Genomic DNA, 24,178 nt, shown 5'->3' on the forward strand with positions numbered 1-24,178 from the left:
GAACTACCTCCAGGCTGGAATTACATCCAACTCCTTCCCCGCAGCAAGGCTGTCGGACGGCCTTTTAATGAAACCACCGGAAGTGTCCTACTTACAGACAAGAGAAACACAAAATGTGCTTAACTCTCCTCTACCTGTACGTCGACCCGTAAGGTCAAGAGTTCACAGCACTTCCAGGTAAGATAAACTCTAGCCAGTAATACAGAGTAAAATATACATTGTTGATGTTTCATTTTAGGAACCCGACACATACTAGTCAACATTCCCACGTACAGTACTTATTTAGTCTTTTCAGTACTTAAATGGCGCAATGGGTAGTGATTAACATTTTTCCAAGATATCTGGTTCGATCCTGATTGAGGTCAATGGTATTTGAGGGTGGATTAATGCCACAACTAGTATAATTCACTTGATGCACGTTAAGGACTCAGTAGTACAGTACAAAATTTCGGCGACTAGTCGAGGCAGTAAAGGCGTGATCGGTTCACCCGGAAGGACGTGGGTTCGATTCCCCATCAGGAGGTCGAAAAATTTCCGAAGGTGCACTTGGTCCTGAGGTACACTCAGCCTACACCAAAAATGAGTACCAGGTTAATTCCTGGGCTGAAAGACTGCCGGGAGTAGAGCCAACCACTCTACCCCACCAAGTGCCGAGATTACGGATAGTGGAAGGCTTTACCTTCCTTCCCTCCTACGGCCTTCATAGCTTGTATGGAGATTACTTTGCAGTTACAGAGGTGCCAACCTTTGAATGGGCTCTTCAGTAATACCCACCTCCCATCAGAAAGTTTTCGAGTCAAATCCAAATCATTCCTCGATGATGACACCCCTTCTTCCCCTCCCGACAAAAATCTATTCTAAGTTATATCACATTACACAGTAAAAGTTGCACATTACCAGTCAGTTCTGTCATAAGACATTCTTTATAGATATTTTTTCCGCAAACAGCAGCTACTTCTTAATGTGGGTTTTCTAGCTGCGTCCTTACCCTGTGATGACATTTTCGTCTTCTGATCAATAAGCGCTTTCAGTGTAGATGTTTTTGATGTAGGCCTTAATTCCTTTAGTTTTTTCCTATTAACACTGAAAACTCATTATGTGGGAGACTTACTGTCAGGTACACTTAATCCTGGAATAATACATTACATTTTATAGTGGAGAAGAGCAGAGTACAGCTCCTTCATTTACAATGAATTTCACAACGCTCACGGGTAGCAAACTGAAGTGATGACTGAAATATTGTTGCCAACTCATAAGCATTGAAACGAGGAGGAGTGAGCAGTAATCCTCGAAACGATATTTTTTCCTTTTTCCCGTAGCAATTATTTTTTCGTGACAATGTAGCTTTTCCGTAATAATTTCCCCTTAGACCGTAATACCGTAAACTAGTGGAGAAATCCGTAATAATTACGGATAATCCGTAATAGTTGGCACCTCTGCGAGTTATTTATTGCCTTTTGTGCTCTGGGCCTATGATACTCTATGTGATTGCCTTGTAATGGAATATTTTGTGATTCCTGTATGAATTCCTGCGTAACTGCGTTGCATTTATTTTCGTTAGGCTTCGCGTAATAGAATATTTTAATTTAATATAGTAAATATTGTGCGGATTTCCCAGTAACTACGATGTAATTATGTCATGCTATCCGTAAAGAAAGCAATAGCAAACTACCTCACTCCTCATTTTTGCCTAGTACGCTTCACTGTTGCATCACCATAGGTTTTTAGCGGTTTCCTCATAACTGCATAACTTTTGGTGGAGATATTTGAGGATTCAAACAACCTCCGGGATGATGAAGGACTTCCGTAAAGAAACATTTCAAGTTATTTTCTGTAAAATGCGTGTGAATTGAGCAATTGTATATAATAATTCCGTTACACTACTTATAAATACACGTATACTTTTCTTGTATTCTCTCTTTCTTGTTTCCAGAATATCTTTATTTTCACTCCTTTGTTCCAACGGCCGTAGCCGTGTTGAATCACCGGATCCCGTGAGATTTCCGAAGTTAAACAACATTGGGCGTGGTCAAGATTTGGATGGGTTGCCACGCGCTGTTGGTGGTGGGGGGTTAAGTAAATGAAGGAGCGGAAAGGAACTGGCCGCACTACCGCACGTACACTCCGGCTCAGGCACACCTCTGCGGAGGCACGAACCTGCCTTTGGGCAGAATACACCCTTACATTTACCCCTTCGTTACCATGGAAGTTTCAGTATTCTATACGTATGGTGATATTTTCTTTATGTGGCCTCGTTACGAGGCGCGTTCTTGAAAGGTAAACACCGACATTTTTTCAAAGTAATACAACATTTTTTGTATTGGTTTAATTCTACATACCTTAAACTACTTCTCCACATAGTGATGGTCGGACCGATGACCTTCGATGTTAGGCCCTTTAAAACAACAAGCATCATCATCGGCACAGTGGTGGTGGTGGTGGTGGTAGTAATTGTTTCAAGAGGAAGTACAACTAGGCAACCATCCTCTATATAACATTAATCAGAGAGAGAAAAATGGAAGGGATCCGACACTTCGATAAATTAAGGTATCGGCCAAAGAAAGACAACGACCAGGAAGGGAAAATGAAAAATTACCTAGGCCACAAGTGATCTAATACCGTCGGGGTCGGAAAAGAACAAGAGTTGACCAAGAGAGTTCAGACAGGATAGATGAAAGTGAGATGGTGGTGGGGGTGGTGATTATTGTTTTAAGAGGAAGTACAACTAGGCAACAATCCTCTATATAACACTAATCAGAGAGAGAAAAATGGGAGGAATCTGACACTTCTAAAAATGAATGTATCGGCCAAAGGAAGACAAAGGCAACGAAGGGCGTGAGAATAAAAGACTCCGGGTCGGAAAAGATCAAGAGTTGACCAAGGGAGGTCGGGTATGATATATGAAAGTGAGGAGCCTGGCACAAGTAAGGGAAAGCAATGCCAGGCCTCAGCTCAGGGCCCCGTGGTCACCAACACGCGCTCCCAAGTTGAGAGCCCATGGGGCCCTTTTAGTCGCCTCTTACGGCAGACAGGGAATACCGTAGGTGTTATCCTACCGCCCCCACCCACAGGGGAACTTATCCACGTAGTCACCACCATTATTAAGTAATTTGTCATAACGGGGCACGAATTTTGGTATGCCTTCGTCACAGAACGACTCCACATGTGATTAAAGCTACCCAAAGCAGGGAGAGTGACGTAATGGTGTAACGTCTATTCTCATGAAAGTTTGCTTGAAACTAACCCAACCAAACCATCTGTGATGACGGAGGGTCGGCAGCTCCGCGGGACGATCTCCATTGAACATTCTATCCCATTTTCTCAACATTACATCCGTTACTACACATTCACCTCACACACTTGGCGATGAATATCAGCTGGTTTCATTGAATCGTGAATCGCATGTCGCAGTCGGCGAATTGATCTATTTTCTTAGACATTTTAAACCCTCACTACAAGACGGCCACACGATGTGAATGTCTCGAACTTTGAAAGGGGCATTCCAACAGTAACATCGCAACCGCAGCACTGCGCTGGAAATATACGGAAACGATAGGCCTACTTACTAAATTCACGGGCCTCGTATTATGTATAGTTGGGCCCACGAGAGTTGAAGTCTGACATTTGAGCGGCGAAAGCAGTAACTACTAAGTGCGCTTCGTTGTCATAGTTACCTGCATCTGCGGCATGTCACTCTTTCAAACAGGCTGAATATTTCATCAACTATGTTGGCCTAATGCAATTCAATATACTTTGACCCGTTCCTAAGCTCGTGCTAATAATTCCGGCATTTAATACAGAACACGTCATTGCCGATAAATATGAGATGTTTTATTCACGAAACTGACTATAACCTCAACAAATGCACATGTTAAGTAGACAATAGAACTTTACAACTAGCCACTGATTAACTTACAAAAAAACAATAAAATAATATTCAGGAAACAAACACTTAAAATATTACATAAACCAGCAACAAGTAACACAGCTAAAACAGTACTACTCCGAATAATGTCACAAAAGTGACTGAGAGCAAGCCAACCCACGTGGCGATAGCTTCCTTAAATGTGGCATCTCTGTTATCGTTGCCATAGCAACAGACCATTTTCGAGCAGCGTTAGTCAACTTTCTCTCGCCGGTGGCGCTAAACGTCAGAATTCAGCTCTCGTGGGCCCAACTATAATTTTTGTTTTTATTCAATTGCGTTTCCAGCTCGTGTCTTTGTACATAGCAAAGCCGTCATTTTTCAAACCTACCGTATTACTCTTTCTTAGGAACGAGAAAGCATTGTGGATGTCGTACAAATGGTTTGCTGGTCGACAAGTGTTAAGTCCAGTTGTGAAGCTACCACTTTAACCTCAAGATCGGCATTGGGAATTGAGGCACCCACGGAATCCCCTGCCTGTTGTAAATGGTGACTAAAAAGTGTACCAGTGGCTCTCAACTTTGGAGCATGGGTTGGTGACCACGGGGCCCTTAGCTGAGTCATGGCATTGCTTCCACTTAGTTGTGCCAGACTCCTCACTTTCATCTATCATATCCAACCTCCCGTGGTCTACTCTTGTTCTTTTCCTACCCCGACGGTATTAGGTTGTGAGGCCTAGGGTGTCTTTTATTTTCACGCCCTTCGTAGCCCTTGTCTTCCTTTGGGCAATATCATTTTTTTCGAAGTGTCGGATCCCTTCCATTTTTTCTCTCTGATTAGTATTATATGGAGGATGGTTGCCTAGTTGTACTTCCTCTTAAAACAGTAATCACCACCACCACAACCTCCACCACCACCACTCTCAAGAGAGTACATTCGAGCTTAGTGACGGGCTACTGTGTGGAAACCACAAGCAGATAAATTTTCTTTCAGGGTTTCTTCCCTTGGACGAAGATCCCTCAGCATCACAAGGCAGTGTTTTCTTCAATCTGCACCCCTGAGAGGATGGGTGCATCTTCTTACAATAGCGTTGTTTTAAAGGATTCCCCTTCAGCCTAAGCTGCCACTATGGACTTTACCATACCCTGATAAATGGCGCTTACAAGGTGCTATTAGCCGGCACACCTGCACAAATCTTTTCGCTAAAGGCCCAATGCCAAATTTAGACTTTTTAAAAAGTTTTTTCGTGTTTAATGGGCTCTTACGGAAAAACGCGACAAATATTAAAAAGCAATTAAGGGGGCATTAATTTTGGACATGGGTGACATAGGCTAATTTATGATACACGGGGTCTGTAGAGGCGTGTTACTCCTCTATTAATCACTTTTTTTGACCTGGCTTGTAACAAGCGAGTCTGGCCTCGGAAATAGAGGGTGTAGGTTGGTGGGAATACAGGGTACAGGTCATTAGATCACAAAATGAGTGAACAGATAACTGAAGATTTGGAAATATCTCCCTTATTTTACACAATGAATGAAGAGATTACAAATGAGGTGAAAATAAATCATGTACTCGCATTTGATATTAGAATACACAAAATTTTGTAGAATTAACCGGCTTCCGCATGTAGAATTTCAAGTCAGATCCTTCACAATGTACCACGAGGTAGACGATCCACTGAGAGACCCTGGAGGAAATGGCAAGAGACCGTAACAGACCATTAAGCCTAATGCTGGAAGGGATGACCATCCTCATCTTCAACCATTTACCCCTCAGCTTAGCGTAGTTGTGGGTGAGATCTATGCCACACACGAAGACAGTCCAGATTTACGGCCGCATGTCTGTGGTGGTTGGTAATGTTTAGTGTGAATTAAGAAGTGTGTATTAGGACGAACAGCTAGCCCCAAGCACGAGGAAATAATCAGATGCTTCTAATAACACCTACGAAGTTGGAATCGAACCCTAGACTCTCTGAACTGAAGGCCTGTAAGGTAAATACTCAGCCAAGGTAATAGCAAAAATAATTTAACTTCGTTGCTATTTAACCAAACACTGCTCCCAATTGCTGTACATTTTCATAATAATAATAATAATAATAAGAAGAAGAAGAAATGGCGCGTGCTGTGTGTGTTGTGTAGGAGAGCTCTGTGTTACCAGCCTGAATTAGCAAGATTATTAGCAGACAGGTCCGGTGAGTGTGTGTCAGTAATTACACCAGACAACTGACGTCTAGTTCTAGTAAAAACATGTCCGTAAAAAGTGTAAATAAGCGTGTGTCGGACTTTGAAATAAAGTTTGTTAAACGGATGGATGAGTTCCAAGCTCGCTTGGAACAGTTGACATCAGCCAGTGCCAGCAGGGCTGCCAACACTAACGACCGCGCCGATGAAAATCTGTCTTCCCTCTGTTCCGAGTTCAAAGACTTTCGCCAGTACATCTCGGCGGAAATTTCTTGTGTAAAGGAGGAGTTACTAGTTGTTCAACAGCGTCTTGACTAGCACGAAGCCAGGGCTGACGAAGCCGAACAATACAGTAGACGGAACTGTCTACTCATACACGGGGTGAAAGAAGAACCGGCTGAGAATGTCTATGCCAAAGTGATAGAGACAGTAAAGTCTTACCTACAAGTGGAATTATCGATGGATGACATCGATCGCTGTCATAGATTGGGACCTCTACGCAGATCAGCTGCGGAAGTCGTGACCTCGGGAAACAGGCCGATTATAGTCAAATTCGTCCGGTTTCATGTTCGCGATCGTGTCTGGCGCGCTAAGAAGCTCTTCAAAGGCACCAAACTATTGGTTACGGAGTCACTGACTGCTTCTAGAAACGATCTGTTAAATCGAGCCCGAGACCAGCTCGGAGTGCGTAACGTTTGGACCCAGGAAGGAAGAATAGTAGTTCTAGGCAAAAACAAAAACAAATTCACTGTGACCACTACAGCGGAACTAAATGCTGTTATTTCAGGGCTAGGGGATTAGTAGAGTACATGACTCATGGATTTACGATTTAATTACAAGTGGTTTTATTATAAGTTTAGTGTGAGTGAATGTTTAAATGATTCAAGTGGCTTACGTAGGCAAGAGGAAACCATGGTAAGTTGCCCTCTGTTTATTTTTGATTATGGCTAACACAGGTAATAACGCAGCTTTCTCCCTGGGCAGGGTAAACAACCTTCACCTTGATACTGAACCCTCCCATCCTTCTCTTTCCCTGACCCCCTCTCACCCCGCCCGCAGTCACCTGGAGAGAGAATTCTCGTCCTTTCCCCGCGCATTACTGTGTGCCCATGTCAATGCTCAGTCTATAATTGCCCATCACACTGAGCTGAAAGCTATTTTTGAAGGAAGCATGGTAAATGTTGTAGCAATTAGTGAGAGTTGGATGAAGGACTCGGTCCCTCTGAACTCGGTAAATATAGAAGGATTTAATGCAGTTTTTCACAATAGACCGAAGCGCCGTGGAGGAGGAGTAGCTCTATACTACAAAAATAATTTAACGGGGAAGATTATACAAACTTCGACATTATCTACCGATACCTTAACTGAATATATGTTTGTAGAACTATCTGTTGATAAGACTAAAGTACTGATTGGAGTTGTTTACAAACCACCAAAAGCAGGAAACTTCACAGACTTCGAAGAAAATTTACTAAGACTCCTACCTATCTACGAACATGTACTCATATTTGGCGACTTTAACACAAACCTGTTAATAGACTCCGTTGAAGCAAATCGTTTACAGAACATAGTTACCTCTTGTAACATGTCAGTGTTGCCACTTAACCCCACTCACCACGTGCACACGGCTAACGGATCCTCACACACTCTAATAGATTTACTTATCACAAATAACCCTCAGAAAATACTAAAACACGGATAAACTTCTGTACCTGGTATTTCATACCACGATCTCATATATTTAGCTTATTCTTTGAAAGTTCCCAAAACAAAGCCGAAGTGGATAACCTATAGAGACATGAAAAATTTAAATCCTCAACAATTGATACAAGATGCTAATCTCTGCCCGTGGGACGAAATACTGCACTTGACTGACAATGATGAAAAAGTAAAGAGGTTTAACACATTATTGTTGGGATTGTATAACAAACACGTACCTAAACGTACTGCTAGGGTGACTCGCAAAGCTGCTCCATGGTTAACAAATGACATTAAGTCCGCAATGGTTGAACGAGATGCACTACACAGATGATACAAGCAGACATTATCAACTGAAGATTTTGAAAAGTACCGTGTGCTTAGAAATAAAGTTAAACAAATAATCAGAAACAAAAAATATGCGTACTTCCAACAATTAGCCAGTAACTTAAACACAAAAAGTACCTGGAAACAACTCAGATCCGTAGGTATTGGGAGGCAAACTACAAACTCCAATACGCATGACATAAATCCAGATGAATTAAATGCCCACTTTACTAGAGAAATAGTTAATACCTACCCACATATTATACAAACAACAATAAATTCTCTTCAATCTACTCCATTACCACAACGGCCTTTGTTCAAATTTCGTAAAGTAAATGAAAACGATGTAAGAAGAAAACTAACATCAATCAAATCGCAATCAATCGGAGTGGACGACATCCCGATATCCTTCGTCGTTACCTTGATAGATGTAGTACTGCCAATTTTAACCCACATATGTAACTCATGTCTTTTGGAAGGCTACTTCCCAACTGTTTGGAAGGATGCCTTAATTTTCCCAGTACCAAAAAAATATCTAGCAAATTCTCCATCTGACTATCGACCTGTCTGTATACTTTCTTCACTTTCGAAAGTCTTAGAAAAACTCATGCATGAACAACTGCTCCAATATTTGATGCATCATTCGTTACTTGATCACCTGCAATCTGGATTTAAAAAAGGACATAGTACATCTACTGCTCTTCTAAAAGTTACGGATGACATAACAAAAGCAATGGACGAACGCAAAGTGACCGTGCTCATTCTCCTAGACTTCAGCAGTGCTTTTGACACTATCAGTACGGACATATTAATAGCGAAATTGCATTCCTTCCATTTTAGCCACGCTGCTCTCAAATTGTTCGCTTCCTACCTCCATAACCGACGACAGTGTGTTGTCATGAATGATAAGAGAACGGAGTGGAAGTACAAAGTTAATGGTGTGCCACAAGGTTCTATACTCGGCCCACTGTTTATTTTATATTTGAATGACATCTCTTCTAAGTTGAAAAACTGCAACTACCATCTCTATGCCGACGACCTTCAAATTTACTGTCACACAAAAGTGAATGACATAAATGCAGCTATTGAAAATATGAACCGAAACTTAGAACAGATCAGCTGTTATACAGCTGAGAATTCTCTCTCCATCAACCCAACGAAAACACAAGCTATTATACTAGGCCAGAGAAAACTGCTTGCCCATCTACACAGTCTACAAATTCCAGTCATTCAACTAAATGGCGTTGTTATCCCATTCTGTAAATCAGTAAAAAGCCATGGAGTCACTATAAATGAAACTTTAAACTGGGATGAGCATGTCACTAACGTATGCAGGAAAGTTCACTCATCACTTCATCCCCTTAATATTCACCAGACCGTATTACCTCTCAACTTAAAAATAAAACTGGTTCAAACATTGATACTTCCAATTTTTAACTATTGTGATGTTGTGTTGCTGGATGCTACCAGTGAACAAAATAGGAAATTGCAGAGAGCTTTAAACTCCTGCATTAGATTTATTTTTCCATTGAATTTTGCCTCGCATGTATCCCCTTTTTATGCACAACTTTCTTGGTTAAAAGTAGAGCAGCAGAGGAATCACCATGTATCAACCCTTATCTATCGACTCTTGACCGAAAATATACCTGAATATCTCTCCAGTAATTTCCGTTTTCTATCCTCCTTTCATGACCGTGACAGGCGAACTGGGTCAACAATTGCAATACCTCCACATCATACATCTGCCTTCAGTAATTCTTTCCTTGTGTCGGGCGCTAGAATATGGAATGCTTTACCCCCTGAAATTAGAAATTGTTCCTCATTAATTACCTTCAAAAGACAGTCTAAAGATTTCCTCTTGAATACGCAGGCTATATCATGTAGTTATGTGTGAATGTGAGAGTGAATGTCTGGAGTAAATAGTTCCCAAAAGTTTACATAAATTACTGTTATATTTTATGATTTCCACCTAGAGTAGTTAATATTGAATTTATTTTTCTAAATTTAGACTTAGGATGTAATCTTTTAGTTTTAGAGTTTATTAAGTTATATTACTATTATATTATATACACTGTGTTAAGTTTGAATATTAAGTTTGGATTCAGTTTTAAGCCGCATAATGTGGTTAAGTGTAAGAGAGGGCCAAGAGCCCTAACTTCGCCACAAATAAAGACCTCAATAAATAAATAAATAAATAAATAAATAATAATAATAATAATAATAATAATAATAATAATAATAATAATAATTACATAGAATGTGTTGGCTTCGTGGTTCGGTCACTTTGCTGTCAGCTTGCACTCGTGAGATAGTAGGTTCTAATTCCACTGTCAGGAGCCTTGAACGAGTCTTTACATTGTTGTCGATTTTTGCATCAGGCAAATGCTGGTGATGTTTCTAAATTAAGGCTAAAATCGCTTCCTTCCCAGTCCTAGCCATATCCAGTCCCATTGTCGCCACAAGGGCTGTCTGAGTTGATGCGAAGTAAAACCGATAGCAAGAAATAAATAATATTAATAATAAAGATAATAATATGTCCAACCCTTGTCCCATTTCTTTAGGGATCGGCCATGAAGTGAGATGAAACTTCGTGGCGAGATTTTATGGTCAGTTGGCCTTCCTGACGTTAATCTCATCAGAGGAGTTAACAAAATTAGATGATTGACGTGATATATGATAGTAGGAAGGGAGAGGGTGAAACCCGGTGCCGGCACATAGCCTACTCCTGTCGAATAGCACCAAGGGGTCTGTTCGAGGCTTTACGTCCCCATCTGACGGACGAATCACAATCAACAGTGTCATTTTCCCTCACTCCACATGAGCACTATGGAGATATTTGGAATTGAATCAAGACTTTTGGCACGCAATCTAGTGATTAGAAATTATATACCACCACCTCCCCTATCCTGCCGGCCAACATTCTGATGGTGAAAATGTTTTTGACCGACGGGATTCGAACCGGCTAACCACAGTGTCGGAACGTATAAACTTGAAAGCCTTAACGATCGTGGCGACTAGTAATAGTAATAATAATAATATAAGAAAGAGATGGGAAAGAAATGTTGAACTTTCAGTACATGAAGGTGACTGAATCTTTCTCATTTTCATAGAGCGAGTTGTCAGCTTCGGCGCAATTGACTACATGTCAGTAGAATTCAGCGGCAGGCACTCAAGTAAACAGAATCTACATTGTAAAATGTAACACTCGGTCTTCCCCCAAGTCTGGAATAAAGTGGCTACAAGTAGTTTTATAAATAGAATTAGACGCCTTTCTTTAATACGTCTGGCGAGTTTCTTACTCTGTAACAGCTAACTTCCTGCCAATTGGGGTGGAACTAAGATTCCTCGGCGCATTGGGAGGTTCTATTTAATTGTATGTGCCTCATTCCCTTCTTCCCTCCCACAGGAATTGTCGACAATAAAGCTAGTCGGCCGTGACTTACTCAGGCCCAACTTTCCGTTCCACCACGACGCATGGAAAACTTTCCTCCTCGACTTTTTTTCTGGCTATTCTATGGAAGAAAGGTTGGGACAAAATGTATTGCAGTTGCTTCCTAGTCTAAGTAAGCACCATACGACACTCTCTTCTTGAAATCATCACTCTTATATCACTCATTCCCAACTGGGATTCCATGGCTGCCAGTAAAACTGCACACAAACTGTCCGTTTTTGCTACCATACAGGAATCAAACCCCGTATAAAAGAACATATCAGATATTGTAATTAAAATAGGAATCATGAATATGTGAATTAAATAGTTATAGGACGACCCTGACAATATCTCCAGTGAATGATAATTTATATAAGGTTGTTTTATAACGTACATGTACAATATTGTAAAGATTTAAGTATGAATGTAGAGCCCTTTGTAATAAACCTATATAAAGATAGATTTTAGTAGCGCAACAAGGGCAATATGTTCAAAAACAAGTCAGACGGCTAGATCTTACCTACAGAATTCTGAGAAAATCTTGCGACTGTTTGTTGAATGACGAGGGACAGTCCGATCATACAGGCCTACCTGTAGATATATTATAATAATCTACGGAAATAATAGAGTGTGATGTTCAGTATGTATTTTAACCTTTGGTCGATCAATTTAGGGCCAAGAAATATTTTTATATTTGAATGAACGAACAAGATAGATAAGGTTGAGCTTGGTAACCTACTGACGATCATCTAAGCCGACGTGGTGTGTTAGGCTACTATTTAAAAAGCAAGCTCCCAAGTAGTGTCATTCCTCTTCTGAACTGCCTTGTCCGACTAACGACTTGTTATGACTATCATGAATCGTCTCTTTGGTTGACACACGGTTGTAAGTGCAACGTTAGTACAGTGTGTGTACATATTCCTGACAAACCATTCAATCCATTATACGTTGTGTTAGGCTACTATTTAAAAAGCAAGCTCCCAAGTAGTGTCATTCCTCTTCTGAACTGCCTTGTCCGACTAACGACTTGTTATGACTATCATGAATCGTCTCTTTGGTTGACACACGGTTGTAAGTGCAACGTTAGTACAGTGTGTGTACATATTCCTGACAAACCATTCAATCCATTATACGTGTATTTAAGTTTACCCGGCGCAAGATGTCAAATGTGCCGAGGAATTGTGTTATGGTAGGAGAGTATCTAAGGAAGTTGGCTATACCTCTAAATTTTAGGAGTGTCATCGTACCGAACTAATAAGAGCGAAAAAACGCACAATCAATGTAGTTATTTGCATGGAATCTGTATGGATTAGATGGAACACAACAAAGGGGTATTTATAATTATATATTATTATTTAATGTTTTATGGAGTATATTCAATTTAATGTGTTATTTGTATAGGATTGTTAATCTTAGTACGATATCTCCACCTTATTTAAACTATTTCATCTGATACTAAGGTAAGATTTTTAGTTTAGATACCGTTAGCCATGATCCATCCCCGAGGGACACATAGAGCTCATAGTAAATAATACTTGGGTAAAAATTTAGCCCTGGAGGCAAGATTTTTACGTTTCAGGGGAGAGATGTGTTCATAGCGATGTCCTGGAACCCAAGAACTACATTTAATTTTATAACCTAACTAGCTGATGTACCCACGTTTCGCTACAGAATTCTACACTGTATACAGAATTCTAGGTTAGATAGTGTACACGTTGTGAGTAATTACATAGCTGTCAACGTTACCCTAGAAACGCGACGGAGAAGTCTCCAAACGTCTTACTTTATGTGAAGACTGGGTAAGGAAATTTTCATTGTAATGAAAAACCACACATTTTCCCACTTTTAGCGAACAGTAGTACGCTGCTGATCTAACAGTCCAATGTTCCAGAGCTGGAATTACCAGGCCGCAGACAGCCGTGAACATTTCTCCGCCATTATTCCGTTAAATGTGCACACTGCTCATTCCGATCAGTGTCTCAGAGAAGGGATTGAATAGCTGGAATGCCATGATGAACCAGTTTGTTACGTACAAAATGTATGAACCACAGGAATGGTATGCTAGAGAAGAAAGTTATCTAACTCCCTTGCTATTTCCTGCCAATATTCAATCAGGATGTTATACTCGGTACGCAGCAGTAATCCCATCTATCGGAGATGAGTGGCAGAATAAGAGACAAATATCACAACAAACAATGGTCAACGTAATTTTATTGTTGATGAATATTATGAGCTTTCAATATTGTAGGCTTTCACATTTAGTTTTTTCCGACTCTGAAATACCACTCTTATCATAGTCGGTACGGTAAAATTGAATAAAACATAAATGATCGGAAATTTTACTCGCTATAAATTCTGGAATGAAATACTTTTCGGTAGGACCAATAAGATACAGTAGGTACTGTATTTAAAAATTAAATTCCAAGCCCCTTCTCCTAAACTACCATTTCATCCAGGGTGAATAAAGTTGTTTATAGCTTAGACCCTAGTTTCTTATCCTCCACTCTATATTGCGCCCTGGTGGGGGTGTGATAAGCGTCATGGAATTGTAATTATTTATGGAGGAATATATATTTCATTTTCAGAAGCGAGAAGATCGTACTTTATATATTACTAGCAAGATACCCGTGCTTCGCTACGGTATTATACTGAAATTTAAAATTGAATGCTTATTGTTTTAGATATATAATCCGACGAAATTCGCGATCTGTCTCGTTTTCTGCGAGAATCCACCAAAATTCCCGATCTGACTGGTTTTCTATTATTTTACGGCACGTTTCCTAACATTTTTCAATCTTCCTTTCCAGCAATCGATTTCGTACTTCCCGGGCTAGGCTCAGGTATTCCTCCCGGTCAGATGGGTCCGTAAATCTTTGCTATCTTTTCCTATAATCATTTTTAATATGGATAAAATCCTTCAGAAGATCCGGCGTGGAGTCATATTGGGTGCCTTGGCGGCACTGAACCCGCGGCCGGACTGCATTCTTAGTCATTACCCGTCCAGGAGCCGTTTCCAGCGCGGTCCGCACATTTGACGACGGTCCGGAATATTATTATTATTATTATTATTATTACTATTATGTGTTGCTGGAATGGCTGATGACAGGGAAAACCGGAGTATCCGGAGAAAAACCTGTCCCGCCACCGTTTTGTCCAGCACGAATGTCACATGGAGTGACAGGGATTTGAACCACGGAACCCAGCTGTGAGAGGCCGGCGCGCTGCCGCCTGAGCAACGGAGGATCCTTATAAGTACATTAAGTACAGTAAACTCAATTGGTCTCACCTCCTTCTACACCCCACCGCCGTTAAGTTTATTTACCGCCACCCAGTACCCAAAAAAATAATTAAAAGAAGGCGTGTTTCTTTATGTTTAAAGGAGATTCCAAACACCAATGTTCACGTCTATTACCTTCAGTTTTGAGATATAAGTATCACAATAAAAATAATTTACTTTCTGCACTTCATATCACAATACTCCCCCCCCCCCCAAGTGAATTTTCCCGCAAAATATACTTGTTTCTTTAATAGTAAAGGATCTTCTTAAATACCAATGATCACGACACTAACTTCTTCAGTTTTTGATTTATGTGTCTTTATGAAAGGAATTCAACTCCTTTACACTCCCGCCCTCCAAGATGGTTTCCCCACCAAAACGCGCTTTTCTTTGTTTTTAAAGGAGATCCAAATACGAATTTTCACGTCTGTAACAACTTTAGTTTTTATTAGATATATGTATTCTCATACAATTAAGCCAATTAATTTTTCAATTCTTCCCCCCCCCCCCCACTTTCATTGGATTTTCCGAGAATACGTGTTTCTTTACTTTTAAAGCAGATTGCAAATATCAAATTTCATTTTTGTGATATCAGTAGCCTAATTAAAAGAATTCAACACCATTTTCAGTCACTTTTACCACCCCCCTCCACCGAAGTGGTATTTCCGAAAACTAAAAACACACGTTTCTTTATGTTTAATAGAGATAAAAAATACCTTCACTTCTGTAACATTTTTTTTTTTTTTTTAGATATACTGTAAAAATTCTCATTTTAAAATTTCACCCCTTTTGAGTTCCCCTTAAGTGGAGTTTCCAAAAACAAATCACATATGTTTATTTACATTTACAGGAGATTCCAAACACCCAATTTTTACGTCTGTAACATTTTACGTTTCCAAGATATTCTGTAGATATAGTCTTTCAAAAAATTCATCCCAATTTGTCACTCCTGTTTAACCGCCATTAATTGGATTTCCCAAAAACTAAGAATTACGTGTTTCTTTATTTTTAAAGGAGATCCCATATACAAATTTTCAGTTCTGTAATATCTTTCGTTTCTGAGATGTATGTATCCCCATTAAAGGCATTCAACCCATTTTTCACCCCTTTTACACCCCTCCTATTAGGATTTACAGGAAACAAAAAAATACGTGTTCCTTTATTTTTAGAGGAGATTCTAACTACCAATTTTTACATTTGTAAATTTTAAAGTTTTAAGATGTAGACGCACTCATTTTAAAAAATTAATCCCCCCTTTTCACCCCCCAATATTTGGATTTTCCAAAAACGAAAAAAATACGTGTTTCTTTACTTTTAAAGTAGATCCAAAATACCTATGTTCAGGTCTGTAATATCTTCACGTTCTGAAATATAAGTAGCCTCATTAAAGGCATTCAACCAATTTTTCACCCTTTTACACCCTTCCTATTGGGATTTTCCGAAAACAAAATTATACGTGTTTCTTTCTTTTTATAGGAGATTCTAAATACCAATTTTTACATCTATAAACTTTAAAAGTTTTGAGATATAGATACACTCATTTTAAAAAATCACCCCCTTTTCACACACACCCCCCCCCATTAATTGGATTTTCCACAAACAAAAAAATACGTGTTACTTTATTTTTAAAGGAGATCCCAAACACCAATTTTCAGGTCTGTAATATCTTCAGGTTCTGAAATATAAGTAGCCTCATTAAAGGTATTCAACCCATTTTTCACCCCTTTTCACTCCTCCTGTTGCGATTTTCCGAAAACAAAAAATACGTGTTTCTTTATTCTTAAAGGAGATTCTAAATGCCAATTTTTACATCTATAACCTTTAAAAGTTTTGAGATATAGATACACTCATTTTAAAATATTACCCCCCTTTTCACCCCCCTTAATTGGGTTTTCCAGAAACAAAAAAATAAGTGCTCCTTTATTTTTAAAGGAGATCCCAAACACCAATTTTCAGGTCTGTAATATCTTCAGTTTCTGAGATATAAGTAGCCTCATTAAAGGCATTCAACCCATTTTCACCCCTTTTCACTCCTCCTATTGCGATTTTCCGAAAAGAAAAATATACGTTCTTTCTTTATTTTTAATGAAGATTCTAAATACCAATTTTTACATCAGCAAACTTTAAAAGTTTCGAGATATAGATTCACTCATTTTAAAAATTCATCCCCTTTTCACCCTCCCATTAATTGGATTTTCCTAAAACAAAAAATACGTGTTTCTTTATTTTTAAAAGAGATCAAAAGTACCAATTTTGAGGTCTGTAATATCTTCAGTTTCTGATATATATAAGTACCGGTATCCTGATTAAAGGCATTCAACCCATTTTCCCCCATTTTCACCCTTTTTAACCCCTCCTATTGGGATTTTCTGAAAACAAAAAAATACGTGTTTCCTTATTTTTAAAGAAGATTCTAAATACCAATTTTCACATCTATAAACGTTTAAAGTTTTGAGATATAGATATACTCATTTTAAAATTTCACCCCCCTTTTCACCCCCTTACCGAAGGAATATCCAAAAATCCTCTCTTAGCGAGCACCTACATCATAATGTGAATGTATCCCCAAAATTTCATTTCTTTATGTCCAGTAGTTTTGGCTCGGCGATGATGAATCAGTCAGTCAGTCAGTCAGGACAAGCTATTTTATATATATAGATAAATACAGACCAGGTCGAGAGGATGTTGTGAAACCTACACCAGACTGTTGTCTCCACTGAGATTAACAAACACAATGAACAGCAGAATTAGAATTCTCAGAAATTGTGACGAAGTGGGAAAGAGAGAGGCGAGAATTGTTGACAAGTTAGGGGACACATTCCTCGCCTCGAGCGAAATAGGTAGTGGCAACAGCGCAAAGAGCCGGGTGCAGATTTCTTAGAAATGATGGCAGGGTATTTCCTTGTACTAGCGGGAGTTGAACGCGAGGTTGGCACTTGAAGAAAAAAATATGAGCTTTCCCGGTCCCGTGGTTTATGTGGACCAATAGAAAAAAATCATCGACCAGTCGCAGGTACGCCAACTTCGTATTGTAAGAAGCACTAGAAACCTGAACTCCACGGATTAAATTTATAAACGTGAGTGAGTTTTAAATTCGGAATAAGGTGGAATTTATAAGCCTAACCAAGTAATAAAAGTTATTAAAAGTCACTAACTGAGGGAGATTTATTGGCGTAATTCTGAGAATTCATGGATGCTATTCGCTGATTGGCTGGAGGCAAGGGACGCCACAATATAGCGCGAAATCTCAGGCCGGGATACGGCAGCTAAATTGGCAAATATATCAATTACCAGCGAACGATATTAGTTGAGAATTGGTATAGAGCCTTTGAGAACATAATTACATCATTGAATCCCATATTTAAGCCACGGGCCGAACCTCTAATTGTCATATGAAGATATCGGGGCTGCGCGTCCTAAGATGACCTCCCGTGAACTCGGAAGAGAGGGGATACAAGTATAAATATGAGGTCGTGGACAAGGACTGACTACTACTTTTGACAAAGTGTTCGGGCTGATACCACGTCTGGGGTGCGTGACAACTTCTGATATTTTGTTCGAGCCGTGATTACGCCAGGGGTGCATGTGTGTACTTACTCGTGGAGTAGGGTTCGAAGTATTATATTGTTACATAGTACAGTGATTCATGACGTGATGTAGCTCATATTACAGTCTTGAGCAGTATACTAGTATGAAGTGTTTCAAATAGTTACAGGACTCAGTAAAGCATAACTTATGGAGTGTGAGATTCTACCAACAGATTAGGAAGTACGTTACGTGAGAACGGTCACGAGTGTTCGATGTATTTCACCTAGTAATAGTCGATTATAAACTGATACCTGGTCAGCTACGCGGACGTGAGACGGGAAAATCAAGTGCGCGCCGGGCCGTTTGAATGTGATATCGAGGTGTCACCGGTTCCTTAGTGCCGGGGAAGGAATGAAGAATATGTGTATGAATTAGGCGGGTCAGATAAAGACCAGAAGTGTAAAGTTTCAGTTCAATATTAGTGGGTGTAAATTAGTTAAAATGTTAAAATTTTAAATCTTGAAAATTAATATGTGCAAATCTGAAAAGTGCATTGGATTACTTCTTTAAGCTGGCATGAAAACCAGTAGGATGCAGGGCTAAGACTGGACGGGGCCTGTGCTCCTCGTCCGGCTTAGCAGACTACAAAAAAGAGATGAGTAACCTTTTGAGATATTTGTAGATTGCTATCGTTAGGGGGAGGAAATCATATTAATTTATCATGTAACTTAATTGTGAAACGAGCCGTTTCCGGCTCGTATAAATTCAAAGGGACAAATTAATATGTACATAATTGGATCAAGCACTCATCATAATTTTGATTATTTAATAGAGTAGAGTAGGGTTTATTTGATCATTCAAGTGCTTGAGTTGTTTGATATGATATGGAGCACGTTTCACGTAAAGATAGTGTTAATATTCATTTAGAAGTGCTTCCAAACGGTATCGGAAATTTTATAGATATTAAGGCATGTTGTTAAGATAATCCAGAGGTAGGGTTGCCAAGTGATTTAAATTGTTGTGGGACGGAATGAAGTCCATTGATTTGTTTGTAAATATCGCGAAGTTCGCCAGTGGACAGAAATAATAATAATCAGTAGAAGTGTCGGAGTAGTTACATTAATAATGGGTAATGTGTAAACGCTTGTTTAATAATAATCTTTGAGAATAAAGGCACGGGCCTAGCTGGATAGAATGATTGCAAATTAAAGTAATTTAAATGTGGAGATCACATGTGCCGTGAATAATTAATTTGTGTAGTAAATCCGATTTTAACACTAATTGTTGATTTAACGTTTTTGGACTCCATAATAATCATAAATAATTTTGGTAGAAACGAGATAGGCACACTATGTTTGAGGCCCAGAGTGATTTGAGCCAAAAGTTGAGATTTGGAGTCTTGTGGGACAGAAATCCGGCCCGAAATGAAAGTGAATTGTACTGATGTTGATGAAGAAATAGATGGATCTTAAGGCCTACATAGAGGTTGTATTTCTATACCGGTGATATGAGTGGCAGAAGAGAGACCACGTACCGAGGGTTAATTAATGAAAATGTTTTGAAGAGTTCCGATGGATAAATGGACTTCAAAATGAAAAAGGAAGGAATAATTTAACACTTGCAGAGATTGGAGGTATTTGCTCAACTGCGAGGTATTATGGGATTTGAGAATTGTCTTAGGAGCATATGGTCTCCATGAATTAACGACAGTACGAAAATAAGGTTGCGGGTTCGAACACTATTATGTCCCGACCGATGTGAATTCGGATCTTGGTGAGTTCTGTTTGGGAAAGAACGATTGTGACTAAATTATAAAGATGGGGAAATAAAATAAAAATTATCGAAAGAATAATAATATAAATAATAATAATAATAATAATAATAATAATAATAATAATAATAATATTCCAAGTAAATCATGTCTGGATTGATTAGTGCCAAAATAAATCGGAATTGTAAAAGGGGTTATGCGTTAAACATATTAAGAGTGGACTACCGTGTAACAAGCGAATTTTTTTTTTAATTTAATAATAATAATAAATATTAGAAGAAGAAGGAGAATTTACTTTTTATATTTCGGACATACTCATGATGTTGGGAGTTGAAATGAAAAATTTGAGATTTTCAAACTACTTTAATAATAATAATATTTGAAGTATAAAAAAAGAAGCTACTTTTTTTTTCAGATGAGAATAAGAAGGGCGAAAAGTTGAAATATTAGTCCGGGGATGATTACGGGTTACGATAATCATGATGTCCACAGTTAATAAACAAGTTAATAATAATAATAATAATAATAATAATAATAATAATAATTAATGAAATCTTTTTTATTTTATTATTTCGGATTGTGATGATGAATGATAATAGGGAAGTCAGCTGGCGAAATAACGTAATAATGTCAAGTTGTTGTGAATAATAAGTTAAGTTTATAGTTGTAATATGAAGGCAAATCCCTACATCTGGACCATTAGGTTAGAGTCCCCTTGTCGTTTCCTTCAACTAACGATTAGCATATTTTGGTTAGGAACCCGGGGAGAGTTTGTAGTTTGGTTGGTCTCATCTCAATCAAAGTGGAGGCGATAACATGGTCCATGTGATCGCGCCCACTTAGCCAACAGGTAATTGGTCCACGACCAAATATGGTCATGGTGTTAACGAAGGTAAATCTGATACCTTCAGATATCAACGTTTCCACCACCCAAATGGAAGGGTGGTCAAAAGTGATAAATATTATGTAATCATTTTCAGGAATAATTTGCCAAATTACCGGCAAATCAAGGGTCAACAGATTTTGTTGTGTGTAAAATTTATTTTGTTTACTTAATAAAATGCTCCTTTAGCATTTGCAAGGAAACAGTCCCAGGTTCTTGTTCTTGTAGAATAGTAAACCCTCCGTGACCGTTTAAATATCCGTCCCCATCCCTAGGGCGGAGCCTTCATAATTTCCCTTTGATCTGAATATACATATAATTTGTGTGTTTTATGATGAGCCTTAATGTTAAAGATTAGAGTGTGCCGTTCAACCCTGTAGTTCTGATTGGATGGCGCCCTTACATTTAGTTTGAGATCTTATATCTCAAAACATTTTTTATTGTGTATTAGTTGCGATAGATTCGGACCGTAACACTCCCTAAGATAAATGCTGGTTGGGACTCAGGCTTTGAGCGGGTACAATATACCGATTTTTATTAAATTTTGTTTACCCATTTTGTCGGTCGGTGTTGATATGGACTTAGCAACAAAAATACAAATTCATGAATATCTCTATTATCATAGCCCTTACAGTAAGTATGTATAAGACATAAATGATCGGATTTTTAAATCTATATAACTTTAGTTATGCAGGACCACTAATAACATAAATATTTGAGAATTAAATTTCAGGCCTTCCCCTAAACTACCATTTCTCTCAGTGTTAATAAAATAATTTACAGCCTAGATTATAGCGGTTCGTTCCCCGACTTTACATACCGATTTTCATTATCTTCTCTTCAGTCGTTTTCTCCTGATGCTTGTACATACATACATACATATACATAAATAGATACATACCTATAGAAATTACGAAAAAGTAAAAAGTGCATCTCCTTGTTACTGCGGACACGACCGATACAGAAATACCGTTATTTTTAAATTCTGAACAAAGTACAGACAAAACTCTTATTTTATATACCGGTATATGGACGAGCAAGATACCCGCGCTTCGCTACGGTATTATACTGAAATTTATAAATGAATGCTTAAGGTTTTATATATATACCGCCGAAATTCGCGATCTGACTCGTTTTCTGAGAGAATCCACCAAAATTCGCGATCTGACTCGTTTTCTGAGAGATTATGGCAAAGTTTCCAGCGTGGTCCGCATATTTTAACGAAGGTCCAGAACATTATTATTATTATTATTATTATTATTATTATTATTATTAGGATGAGTGATATTGGTTGAATTTAGGTTATTATTATTATTATTATTATTATTATTATTATTATTATTATTAATGTTCTGGACCCCGATGCAAATTACATCTGGTGCCATTGTCATTGGTGACAATGTGACCAGCACCATTGTCGCGCGTAGGCAAGTGCACGGGATTTCTGGCGATACGAATGATATGCTTTCGTGTATTATTGACCTTATTATAGAGGTCAGTTTCATTCCCATCGTTTATTTCAAATGTGTTTAATTTTTTTTATGCCAGGAGAATCTACTGTAATCTAACTTCTCTAAAGGAAAAGATGGTTCTTGAAAACGAACCCAGGAAAGATTAGAAATGATCGGTTTATGATCAGAATCAAGTATATTATGAACAGTAAAATCAATTGGTCTCAACTCTTTTTTCACTCCACCACATTAAGTTGATTTACCCCCCCCCCCCCCAGCAAAAAGGAAGGCGTGTTTCTTTATGTTTAGAGGAGATTCCAAATACCAATGTTCAAGTCTGTTACCTTCAGTTTTGAGATATAAATAAGTATCCCCATAAAAGGAATCAACTTTTTCACTTCCTTTCACAGACCCCCTCCCACTCAAGTGGATTTTCCGGAAAAAATGCTTGTTTCTTTATTAGTAAAGGATCTTTTAAATAGCAATTATCAGGACTGTAACATCTTCAGTTTTTGAGATATGTGTCCTCATAAAAGGAACTCAACTCCTTTTCACCCCCCTCCCCAAGATAATTTTCTCCCCAAAATGCATTTTGCTTTGTTTTTAAAGGAGATCCATATACCAATTGTCACGTCTGTAACAACTTTAGTTTTTATAAGATATAAGTATCCTCATACAATTAATTCAATTATTTTTTAATTCTTTCACCACCCCCCCTTAATGGGAGTTTCTGAAATTAAAGGAATACGTGTTTCCTTACCGTTAAAGCCAATTCCAAACACGAATGTTCACGTCTGCAACATCTTTCGTTTCTGAGATAATAATATCGTCGTACAAATAATCAACTAATTTTTCAATTCTACCCGCTCCCCTTTAAGTGAATTCCCGAAAAAGAAATTAGTGTTTCACTATTTTTGAAAGAGATTCCAAATACCAATTTTCACGTCTGTAACATCTTCAGTTTTTGAGATATCAGTGTCAGTCATTTTTACCCCGCACCCAAGTAGTTTTCCGAAAACACAAAATCATGTTTCTTTTTTATAGAAAATAAAAATACCAATTTTCACTTCTGTAACATGTTAAGGTCTTGAGATATACTGTATACATGCCCATTTTAAAATTTCACTCCCTTTCTAGTTCCCCTTAAGTGGAGTTTCCGAACACAAATCACCTATGTTCCTTTACTTTTACAGGAGATTCCAAATACCAATGTTTAAGTCTGTAACATTTTACGTTTCTGAGGTATACTGTAGATATAATCTTTCCAAAAATTCACCCCATTTGTCACCCCTGGTTAAATCCCATTAATTTGATTTTCCAAAAACAAAATTACGTGTTTCTTTATTTTTAAGGAGATACCAAATACCAATTTTCAGGTCTGTAATATCTTCAGTTTCTGAGATATATCCTCATTAAAGGCATGTTTACCCTTTTTTTCACCCCTCGTAGTGTGATTTTCCGAAAACAAAACAATACGTATTTCTTTATTTTTCAAGGAGCTTCTAAATACAGTTTTTATATCTGTAAACTTTTAACATTTTGAGATATAGATACACTCATTTTAAAATTTCTAAAAATTCACCCATTTTTCCCTCCTGTTTGACCCCCATTAACTGGTTTTTCCAGAAACAAAAGATACGTGTTTAAAAGAGAGTCCAGATACCAATTTTCAAGTCTGTAATATCTTCAATTGCTGATATATAAGTATCCTCATTAAAGGCATTCAATCCATTTTAACCCTTTTTTCACCCCTCCTAGTGGGATTTTC

This window comes from Anabrus simplex, chromosome 4 (assembly GCF_040414725.1).
Source record: "Anabrus simplex isolate iqAnaSimp1 chromosome 4, ASM4041472v1, whole genome shotgun sequence".
Lineage (NCBI taxonomy): Eukaryota > Metazoa > Arthropoda > Insecta > Orthoptera > Tettigoniidae > Anabrus > Anabrus simplex.